General features: G+C 38.0%; 2 pseudogenes; both read right to left on the bottom strand.

Moving 5' to 3' along the window:
• Positions 1-3,675: 3,675 nt before the first annotated feature.
• Positions 3,676-11,553, bottom strand: LOC129618008 (large subunit ribosomal RNA; annotated as a pseudogene).
• Positions 11,554-11,843: 290 nt separating this feature from the next.
• Positions 11,844-12,027, bottom strand: LOC129618012 (5.8S ribosomal RNA; annotated as a pseudogene).
• Between the last annotated feature and the right edge of the window lie 473 nt (positions 12,028-12,500).

The raw sequence follows: 12,500 nt of genomic DNA on the forward strand, positions 1-12,500 counted from the left end.
CTTTTCATTCATGAAAAGTAATTATTGCCTGTCGAGCATAACATATGTCCCGATCAGGCTTATTTTGCCTTTGATAAATATCAAACCAGGCTGAAAAAAATTTTTTCATCGGGTGGGCATAACATGTTTACCAACCCAGGTTACTTTTCATTCATGAAAAGTAATTATTGCCTGTCGAGCATAACATATGTCCCGATCAGGCTTATTTTGCCTTTGATAAATATCAAACCAGGCTGAAAAAATTTTTTTCATCGGGTGGGCATAACATGTTTACCAACCCAGGTTACTTTTCATTCATGAAAAGTAATTATTGCCTGTCGAGCATAACATATGTCCCGATCAGGCTTATATTGCCATTGGTAAATATCAAACCAGGCTGAAAAAAATTTTTTCATCGGGTGGGCATAACATGTTTACCAACCCAGGTTACTTTTCATTCATGAAAAGTAATTATTGCCTGTCGAGCATAACATATGTCCCGATAAGGCTTATATTGCCATTGGTAAATATCAAACCAGGCTGAAAAAAATTCTTTCATCGGGTGGGCATAACATGTTTACCAACCCAGGTTACTTTTCATTCATGAAAAGTAATTATTGCCTGTCGAGCATAACATATGTCCCGATCAGGCTTATTTTGCCTTTGATAAATATCAAACCAGGCTGAAAAAATTTTTTCATCGGGTGGGCATAACATGCCTACCAACCCAGGTTACTTTTCATTCATGAAAAGTAATTATTGCCTGTCGAGCATAACATATGTCCCGATAAGGCTTATATTGCCATTGGTAAATATCAAACCAGGCTGAAAAAAATTTTTTCATCGGGTGGGCATAACATGTTTACCAACCCAGGTTACTTTTCATTCATGAAAAATAATTATTGCCTGTCGAGCATAACATATGTCCCGATCAGGCTTATTTTGCCTTTGATAAATATCAAACCAGGCTGAAAAAAATTTTTTCATCGGGTGGGCATAACATGCTTACCAACCCAGGTTACTTTTCATTCATGAAAAGTAATTATTGCCTGTCGAGCATAACATATGTCCCGATCAGGCTTATTTTGCCTTTGATAAATATCAAACCAGGCTGAAAAAATTTTTTTCATCGGGTGGGCATAACATGTTTACCAACTCAGGTTACTTTTCATTCATGAAAAGTAATTATTGCCTGTCGAGCATAACATATGTCCCGATCAGGCTTATATTGCCATTGGTAAATATCAAACCAGGCTGAAAAAAATTTTTTCATCGGGTGGGCATAACATGTTTACCAACCCAGGTTACTTTTCATTCATGAAAAGTAATTATTGCCTGTCGAGCATAACATATGTCCCGATCAGGCTTATTTTGCCTTTGATAAATATCAAACCAGGCTGAAAAAAATTTTTTCATCGGGTGGGCATAACATGTTTACCAACCCAGGTTACTTTTCATTCATGAAAAGTAATTATTGCCTGTCGAGCATAACATATGTCCCGATCAGGCTTATTTTGCCTTTGATAAATATCAAACCAGGCTGAAAAAAATTTTTTCATCGGGTGGGCATAACATGTTTACCAACCCAGGTTACTTTTCATTCATGAAAAATAATTATTGCCTGTCGAGCATAACATATGTCCCGATCAGGCTTATTTTGCCTTTGATAAATATCAAACCAGGCTGAAAAAAATTTTTTCATCGGGTGGGCATAACATGCTTACCAACCCAGGTTACTTTTCATTCATGAAAAGTAATTATTGCCTGTCGAGCATAACATATGTCCCGATCAGGCTTATTTTGCCTTTGATAAATATCAAACCAGGCTGAAAAAATTTTTTTCATCGGGTGGGCATAACATGTTTACCAACTCAGGTTACTTTTCATTCATGAAAAGTAATTATTGCCTGTCGAGCATAACATATGTCCCGATCAGGCTTATATTGCCATTGGTAAATATCAAACCAGGCTGAAAAAAATTTTTTCATCGGGTGGGCATAACATGCTTACCAACCCAGGTTACTTTTCACTTATGAAAAGTAATTATTGCCTGTCGAGCATAACATATGTCTCGTTCAGGTCTATGTTATTCCCATATCCAATACCTGCCACTGTATTGATATATAATAATAAGTATTACTTAAATCATTATTCATGCAGTAATACATTAAGAAAATACTTATTTGAAGTATTTATAGTAAGAATATACTTAACCTATCTTAACAACCACCACCACCACCTACCAATCAATATTACAAGCCTTCAATAGCAAATGTTTATCACCATTCCTATAATACATACTTATATATAGGTAAGTATAATAAGAATGTACTACTTAAGTACCAACGCCACTATTAATACTCATATGCAATTTTATAATACACACTTAATATACTTATAGTAAGTAATAAGAATGTAATAATAGTGGCTACCGCCATCGCCACTATTATACCCATATACAATTTTATAATACATACTTAATACTTTATAGTAAGTAATAAGAATGAACTAATAGTGGCTACCGCCATCGCCACTATTATACTCATATACAATTTTATAATATATACTTAATACTTTATAGTAAGTAATAAGAATGTACTAATAGTGGCTACCGCCATCGCCACTATTATACCCATATACTATTTTATAATTCATACTTAATACTTTATAGTAAGTAATAAGAATGTACTAATAGTGGCTACCGCCATCGCCACTATTATACCCATATACTATTTTATAATTCATACTTAATACTTTATAGTAAGTAATAAGAATGTACTAATAGTGGCTACCGCCATCGCCACTATTATACCCATATACTATTTTATAATTCATACTTAATACTTTATAGTAAGTAATAAGAATGTACTAATAGTGGCTACCGCCATCGCCACTATTATACCCATATACTATTTTATAATTCATACTTAATACTTTATAGTAAGTAATAAGAATGTACTAATAGTGGCTACCGCCATCGCCACTATTATACCCATATACTATTTTATAATTCATACTTAATACTTTATAGTAAGTAATAAGAATGTACTAATAGTGGCTACCGCCATCGCCACTATTATACCCATATACTATTTTATAATTCATACTTAATACTTTATAGTAAGTAATAAGAATGTACTAATAGTGGCTACCGCCATCGCCACTATTATACCCATATACTATTTTATAATTCATACTTAATACTTTATAGTAAGTAATAAGAATGTACTAATAGTGGCTACCGCCATCGCCACTATTATACCCATATACTATTTTATAATTCATACTTAATACTTTATAGTAAGTAATAAGAATGTACTAATAGTGGCTACCGCCATCGCCACTATTATACCCATATACAATTTTATAATACATACTTAATACTTTATAGTAAGTAATAAGAATGTACTACTAGTGGCTACCACCATCGCCACTATTATATACCCATATACAATTTTATAATACATACCTTGTTAGTAATGTATAATAAAGAATGTATAAGGGCTATAAAGACCATCACCCAAACCAGATCAGGCCATACAATACTAGATCAGACTAGACCAGACTAGACTAAATCTAGACTAGACTAGACCAGACCAGAGCAGACCTGACCCCATATCCCACACAATATCACTACTCTACATGAGATAATAATATGTGGAATAATAAGAAGAATCGAAAAATAAAATAAATTTTTCGAATCTTCAAGCAAAGGATAAGCTTCAGTGGATCGCAGTATGGCAGCTGCTCAACCACTTACAACACCTTGCCCGTTACCAAAGTCGTTTACAATTGATTCTAGGCACTGTCATCGTATTTAATAATGTTTAAATGCAAAACTAGTTATCCGTCAAGTAAGATACCATGTATACATACTCTGTAACTATATTTTACATAACATTAGCATCACATAATCCATTATCGTTATTATCATAAAGATAATAACTTTAAATGGTTTATTGCTATACAATACAGTCGCCCCATTATTATTATTGTAGTCCAGCACGGATACGACCTTAGAGGCGTTCAGGCATAATCCAACGGACGTAGCGTCATACCACTGTTCGCTCGAACAAGTATTGTGCCATTGGTCCGTACCTGCGGTTCCTCTCGTACTACGCAGGAATGCTGTCACAATAATATATTGTCATCAGTAGGGTAAAACTAACCTGTCTCACGACGGTCTAAACCCAGCTCACGTTCCCTTGAATGGGTGAACAATCCAACGCTTGGTGAATTTTGCTTCACAATGATAGGAAGAGCCGACATCGAAGGATCAAAGAGCAACGTCGCTATGAACGCTTGGCTGCCACAAGCCAGTTATCCCTGTGGTAACTTTTCTGACACCTCTTGTTAAAAACTCCTTAAACCAAAAGGATCGATAGGCCGAGCTTTTGCTGTCTCTATGTGTACTGAACATCGAGATCAAGTCAGCATTTGCCCTTTTGCTCTACGTGTGGTTTCTGTCCGCACTGAGCTGGCCTTGGGACACCTTCGTTATTATTTGAAAGATGTACCGCCCCAGTCAAACTCCCCACCTGGAAATGTCCTTGAATTGGATCATACCTGAGTGAAAGAGTCATACCATATTATATTACTTTGATTATAAGTATAAGAAAATAATTAAAAATAATTATTTTTTATACCAAAATCATTTTATATAAATATGTTTGGTGTATATAACAAACTCATTGTACTTTTATCAAGAAACTTGCATCAAAACAAAATACCATAAAATATATAATGGATATATATCCGTGTAATGGCTAAGTAAATGATACACGTTCCATTTTATCAAGTAAGTAAGGAAACAATAAGAGTAGTGGTATTTCATTATTGATATAATACCGAAATATTATATCTCCCACTTATGCTACACCTCTTATGTCTCCTTACACTACCAGACTAGAGTCAAGCTCAACAGGGTCTTCTTTCCCCGCTAATTATTCCAAGCCCGTTCCCTTGGCTGTGGTTTCGCTAGATAGTAGATAGGGACAGTAGGAATCTCGTTAATCCATTCATGCGCGTCACTAATTAGATGACGAGGCATTTGGCTATTTTTTTTTTTTTTTTTTTTTTTTTTTTTTTTTTTTCCCGAAGGCGGAGGTGAAAGACATTTACGTCCGCCTGCCCTTTTTCGGGCTCGGCAGTGTCGGACTCCAGTTTAATATGCTATTCGCATTTTTCTTATGATATTATGTTCATGCTCTACTAATCTATCATGCAGTCTTCACTGACTACCGACTAAAACACCCCCTGGAAAATTTGCGCCTATACTTATGTTCAAAATGGGTAGACGGCACCCTTTTTAAATAGCTGAACAGCAACGTTACATCAGCCAATACCTTCACGCACCTGGGTAGTTCGATTAAAGATGTTAAAGCATCGAATACTACCCTGCGCCACTCTAGTGCTGATGACAGCCAGGTCTCGCGTGTTGAGGACGTTGAATGCAAGAAGATCCTGTGCGGACTTCTTACACCAAATACCTCGCCAGTTGAGAGTGACTGTCATCACCTTTACTTCCCTTTCCCCTACTTGAGTCTCTTCTCCCTCTCTTATTGTGTGTGTGTGTGTTGAATTGTGTCCCTCCCTTGTACTTCCTCTTTTTACTTGCTCCAGGAAGTCTCTCCCACTATACTTACTGGTCTTGGTGCGATGAGGCCCTATGAGATTGACAGCGTCGGTGTTGACCTGAGCGTCAAGAACAAGAATAGATTGATCCTTGGTGGCAACAAGATCAGGTTTCAGGACATGACCGCTAGGCATTTGATAAGAGGGTTCTGTAAGAGTGGTGAAACCACGGTTACAGAGACTCCTCTTAATATAGCCAACGATATTGTCATGCCTGTTGATCCGGGCAGCGTGTGTTCGGTGGCATCTCTGGACTATGTGATTGGTGGTTTCAGGTTCTCCGCATCCAGCTCGACACCTTCTGTCAAGCTGTGCTCTTCCCCTTGAGGTCCTTGACCTCGCAGGTAAAGCGTTGATGCGAAGCCTGATGCAATTCACGAAGTCCTTCCCGCTCAGCAGCTTTGTGGGTTCCCTCACCCACCGGTGCGCCTGCGGAACATGCCCCGCTTCCCTAAGACCAACTCCATCCACCTGACCATACAACTTGTTGCTCCAATACTGATCAATCTGATTTCTAGTTCCCAGAATCTGTCCATCAACCGTCAATCTTCTTTCAACTTTATCATACTCGGTCGCTATAAAAGTGTTTGCAATGACCACTTGCTCGAGGCACGGCAGTTTAAGCGAGTCCAAACGCTGCTTCCTGAGCCATGGAGCAATCCATCGAACAGATGGAATGCCCAATCCTCCATGGCTCACCGGAGCATGAAAAAATGCAACCGGCACATCGTGTGGTAGGCGTAGCCATGCCCGGACCGCATTGCGTATGATCCTATCTGTTTTATTCAGAGCACCGATCATAACACTGCCAAGAGCAAGTTTATGATAAAGTTGTGGTATTAGGACAGTTCTAAGTGCGTGAAGCCTTTGTTGAGGTTTGAGTGGTGCCTTCCGTACATTTTCCAATCTGGGGCCCAATTCCTTATATGGATAGCACTTGCACCGACCATCGGCCGTGAAGTTGATTCCCAAGTAGGTCCAATCGTCTGTTCTCTTTAATGCTGGGATTGGCCTATCCGCGATGTAAAACGTGCGCCGGTCATTTACCATTGTTACCTTGTCTTTGCCACGAACTTCTATGCTCACTGTCAAGCATTTTGCACTATTAAGTGACATCCCACACATTCCTAAGAATGGGTGGTATCTAACAATTCTTTTAATCCTCGCGGCGTTTCTGCCAAAAGGACAAGGTCATCCGCAAATGCCATTGCATTGAGTCTTACATCACCAAGGGAAGTTCCAACTTCAGCAGGCAGGGAGCCCAATAATCTGTTAACCACAATGTTAAAGATTACGGGTGACAAAGGATCACCTTGTTTGACTCCCCGTCCTGGGTGCACATCGCTACTAATCCACCCATCACCACAAAGATGTGTTGTTGATTCTGCGTACATATTCCCGATGTAATCGCAGAATCCCGTGGGCAAGCCATATGATCTCAGAGTCCCCAGTATAGCACTGTGGGAAACGGAGTCAAATGCCTTACTCACGTCAACTAGAGCCATGAACAATGGTGCTTTGCGATCATGATGATCCCGCAGCAACATGTCCATTAGCATGGCATTGTCGGTGCATCCATCCACTCCACTAATGAATGCCCGCTGACGAGAATCAAATTTAAAATGTTTCAAGAGTCTTCTCGCCAGTAAACCATGCAAGTGCCGGCTCAACACCGAAGGAACTGTGATGGGACGGAAATCACCTGGGCCGCAAGAACCGGTCTTTTTCGGGATAAAGATGGTTCTTGACCTACGCGCAAACGTAGGTAGTCGACCACACCACATGATAATATTAAATATCATCATGAGTGCGTCCTGTCCTATCGCATTGAGTTGCCTCGCCGTGATACAATCAGGACCAGGAGATGTAGCATTGCTAAGCCTTGATGACAGAACGTCATCAACGGTAATTGGACTCCATAATGCCAACCACTCTTGCCTCTCTAGCCTTTCGTCAGGGGGCGATGAGGTGTTCGACTGTTCCATGATTGCCCTCCAGTACGGTTCCATCACTTCTCGTCCTGGTGGATTCGAAGCGATGGGCCCCTCCAAAATGGATTTGATGCATCTACCTTGGTGCTTTTTAAAATTTCTCTGCGTGAGAGCATACTCTTTTCGCCTCTGCCGCCGTCTGCTATGGGTTGCACAATTAGCAGGACGGGCGACAGGGACTCGAGGATGCTCTCTCCAAGGCAAATGCTCCCTAAGGAGTGCTGTTAGACAAATCATGGTTTCCTCTTTGCCTCGAGTATGAGCTTCGCAAGCAAGCGAGTATAGATGGCCACTTAAATTGTGTGGGTTTCTCGGAGGCCTTTGGAGAATATACTCAATGAACCCCCCATCAGTGTCGCCACTGTGAGGTAGATCATCCATGTCACCCGCAACAATGACAGGATGTCCATCCGGTTCATTGGTATATTCCCTAACGAAGTTCCTATATGCCGTTTTCTGTCGGATCTTCTTTATGGCCTCCAGTGACCTGTTGTCGAAGAGGGCAGCAAGTTCCACATTTATGAAACGTACACCCCTCCTAGACAACTCTACCTCTTTTCTTGCAAGGATTCTTAACTCTTCCTCTGACCATCGCACTTTACTCTCAGGTTGCCGTGCCAACCTCTCCTCATCCAATTCATTTGGATGGGCTTTCTTCTCATGCACACCACGACCAGTTTTGGTGCCGAAAACACGTGCACAAAATCTGCACTCATGAATCTGGGCTGTATCAGATTCGTTTTCCAATTCTACACACACACATTCCCTTCTGCCACAGGCTAAACAGCGGTTGCTCTGGGGCGGAACAGAGCCAACCGGAGAACCCCTGGTATCAAGGGGGTTCAAGCCGCCAGTAGTAATGGCTGTAATATTACTACTGTTGTTGCGGCTGGAGCCCACGCCAACGCCCGTGCGACTCCTGGTGCGATTAGCTATTGCTGATGCACCGTTGCTGTTCATTGTCAGCTGTTGGGCACTACCAGTGGGCAGTACCCTGGGGTTATCCGACTCCCCCGATATATTTTGGTTATTATTTAACATGACAGCTGTATTGATGACAGGTGGGGTGTCAACCCACATGCCATATAAAAAGCCTTCTCAACTTAGCCGGCGTCTTCCTTCATGCGGGATAGGTACCGTCTGGAAGACCCGTTACCAGCGGGCGCCACGAGGAGGCGTGAGATAGGCACGTCCAAGTTCCCGATCACAATCCCGCAGGAGAGTGTGAGAGACATTGGTTTCATAGTAACATATGACTCGAATGGTGCTGCATGTTCTAAGAGAGTCATAGTTACTTAGAGAGTCATAGTTACTCCCGCCGTTAACCAGCGCTTAAATGAATTTCTTCACTTTGACATTCATAGCACTGGGCAGAAATCACATTGTGTCAACACCCGTTAGGGCCATCACAATGCTTTGTTTTAATTAGACAGTCGGATTCCCCAAGTCCGTGCCAGTTCTGAATTGATTGTTAATTGATAACCGTTATAAAATATATGATAATATAATTAAAAAATTATATTACCAGTATATTATTAGCAAGAATGTTCCACAACTGGTTATGTAGCTTCTATCCGGGGAACAAAAATATTATAAAATAAATTTTATAATAAATTCTATTTACCCAGAACGAGTACATGCACCACTTTATTGTTTCCCATTCAAGCCCGATTATCTCAATCTTCAGAGCCAATCCTTATCCCGAAGTTACGGATCTAATTTGCCGACTTCCCTTACCTACATTATTCTATCGACTAGAGACTCTTCACCTTGGAGACCAGCTGCGGATATTGGTACGGCCTGTTGAGAAGTTTGCGTGGCCCAATCATAGATTTTCAAGGTCCGAGGAGAAAATATCGACACAGCAGTAAATGCCATGCTCTTCTAGTTCATCTACCATATCTCTCTTCGAAAGATTTCCATGGTAGTACAACTATAAAACAGAAAAGAAAACTCTTCCGATACCTCTCGACGGCTTCTCTATGATTGTTTCTGTTACCAGGATGATCATAATGACCATATTTATTACAAACGTATACTCAACAGGTTACGGAATTGGAACCGTATTCCCTTTCGCTTATTTAATTTAAGGTATTTTATATTATCAATGGGGATAAAACCTTAAATTTTGTTCGGCTTTCGCCTTAAGCTTAGGACCGACTAACTCGTGATCAACCACTGTTCACACGAAACCCTTCTCCACTTCAGTCCTCCAAGGTCTCATTCGATTATTTGCTACTACCACCAAGATCTGTACCAATGGCAGCTCCACACATCCTTACGGAAGATGCTTCTACGCTACCATTGTACCCACCTACTTGTTAATGTTTCTAAATTTATATACATTAATAATGTAATATAAATCATTTACATTAACAGTGACGTATAGGTATACAACTTAAGCGCCATCCATTTTAAGGGCTAGTTGCTTCGGCAGGTGAGTTGTTACACACTCCTTAGCGGATTACGACTTCCATGTCCACCGTCCTGCTGTTTTAAGCAAGCAACGCCTTTCATGGTATCTGCATGAGTTGTTAATTTAGGCACCGTAACGTCACGTTTGGTTCATCCCACAGCGCCAGTTCTGCTTACCAAAAGTGGCCCACTGGGCACAATATATCATAACCTAAAACTTCATTCAAGAAAGTTTAGGTTCTTACCCATTTAAAGTTTGAGAATAGGTTAAGGTCGTTTCGGCCCTAAGGCCTCTAATCATTCGCTTTACCAGATAAGATTATTTTATATAATATTTTTATGCACCAGCTATCCTGAGGGAAACTTCGGTGGGAACCAGCTACTAGATAGTTCGATAGGTCTTTCGCCCCTATACCCAATTCTGACAATCGATTTGCACGTCAGAACTGTTTCGGTCTTCCATCAGGGTTTCCCCTGACTTCTACCTGATCAGGTATAGTTCACCATCTTTCGGGTCACAGCATATATGCTCAAGGTACGTTCTAGTTAGAGGTATAAAAAATAATTAAAAATTATTTATATACATAACTATATAGAACGCCCCAGGATTGATATTATATATATAAAATTATATATATAATTTAATCCCATATTAACAGTTAAGTTAATTACGCCTTTAGATTTTATTTAAAATAAATTCTAATGACTTGCACACATGTTAGACTCCTTGGTCCGTGTTTCAAGACGGGTCCCGAAGGTATCCTAAATCTATAGCATTGCTAATCATATTAATGCATATAATAATTATATTAATATATAAATTAATATAATATTATAAAATTATAATAATATATAATTTACGCATTATATTGATTTTTTATCTGTCAATTATTTATCCGATAATATTTAAATTATATTATATAGAAAATAAATTTTCATATATAAAATAAACTTTTTAAATATATCTTATGATAAATATATATTTATTAACAGATTGCAATGTCCATATATGAAAAAATTGCACACCATCATTATTATATAATTATATAATATTTATAATGTTGAATTTTTCATATTTCATGGATGTTTAGGTTCATCGGGCTTAACCTCTAAACAGTTTCACGTACTATTTAACTCTCTATTCAGAGTTCTTTTCAACTTTCCCTCACGGTACTTGTTTGCTATCGGTCTCATGGTTATATTTAGTTTTAGATGGAGTTTACCACCCACTTAGTGCTGCACTATCAAGCAACACGACTCTTTGGAAATATCTTCTAATAATCATTAACGTCATACGGGCCTAGCACCCTCTATGGGTAAATGGCCTCGTTTAAGAAGGACTTAGACTGTTAATTTCTCATATTAGAATATAGATATTCCATACACTACATCGGATATTTGTATAAACAAAATCCTTTAGTGCTGAACTAGTTTCTTTTCGCTCGCCGCTACTAAGAAAATCCTAGTTAGTTTCTTTTCCTCCCCTAACTAATATGCTTAAATTCAGGGGGTAGTCTCATATGAGTTGAGGTTGTTTTTAAGAATATTTTTAATTTTTCTTTTTAGTTGAAAACTAAATATATATAAGTTACTGTATTGTTTATATTATAAATAATATAATTTTATATAAGTTTTCCTCTTTAATGTATTAATACTAATTTATTAATACTAGGATATACTTATTTTTTTATTATATTTTATAATATAAGTAAAATATATATAATTGAATTTTAATATTATGGTATTCCTACCAGTAATATATCATGTGCTATAAATAATATAATTTAAAATTATATTATAAGCAACTTTATTAAATTATTCTTACAACCCTCAACCATATGTAGTCCATGCAGTATTAAATTTTTTAATAAATTTATATACTCTGTAGCATGGACTGCAATATGCGTTCAAAATGTCGATGTTCATGTGTCCTGCAGTTCACACGATGACGCACAGTTAGCTGCGTTCTTCATCGACCCATGAGCCAAGTGATCCACCGTTTAGAGTTTTATAAAATTTTTTTTTTATTTTCGTCAGATATATATCGATAATATATATACATTCTAAAACATATTAAAATATATAAATAATATAATCTATGTGCTGCGAATGTCTCTAACTTTCCTTTTATCCGTATCCCAACTGTTTTATACAAGAAAAGTTATTACCATAATATATGGACAACAACGTAAGAATATATTTTTATATATTTTCTATATTATAAATGATCGTATATTGTTTTATTTAAAATACTTCCATATTATATAATTAATATAATGATTTTTATTTTTTTTATATTATATTATTTCAGGGGGGATACACTTTGATACTATTAATGTTATATATTTGCAATAAATATATAACAGTATCAGATACATATATTTATTAAAATATACATATCGTATCCAATAAAGGTCGAATAAATGATATAATCATTAATTCTAGAGTTTCATGGACATTTTGACACCTCTTCGTTTTAAA

The sequence above is a fragment of the Condylostylus longicornis genome, unplaced genomic scaffold (assembly GCF_029603195.1).
Source record: "Condylostylus longicornis isolate FDR11 unplaced genomic scaffold, ASM2960319v2 ptg000711l, whole genome shotgun sequence".
Taxonomy (NCBI): domain Eukaryota; kingdom Metazoa; phylum Arthropoda; class Insecta; order Diptera; family Dolichopodidae; genus Condylostylus; species Condylostylus longicornis.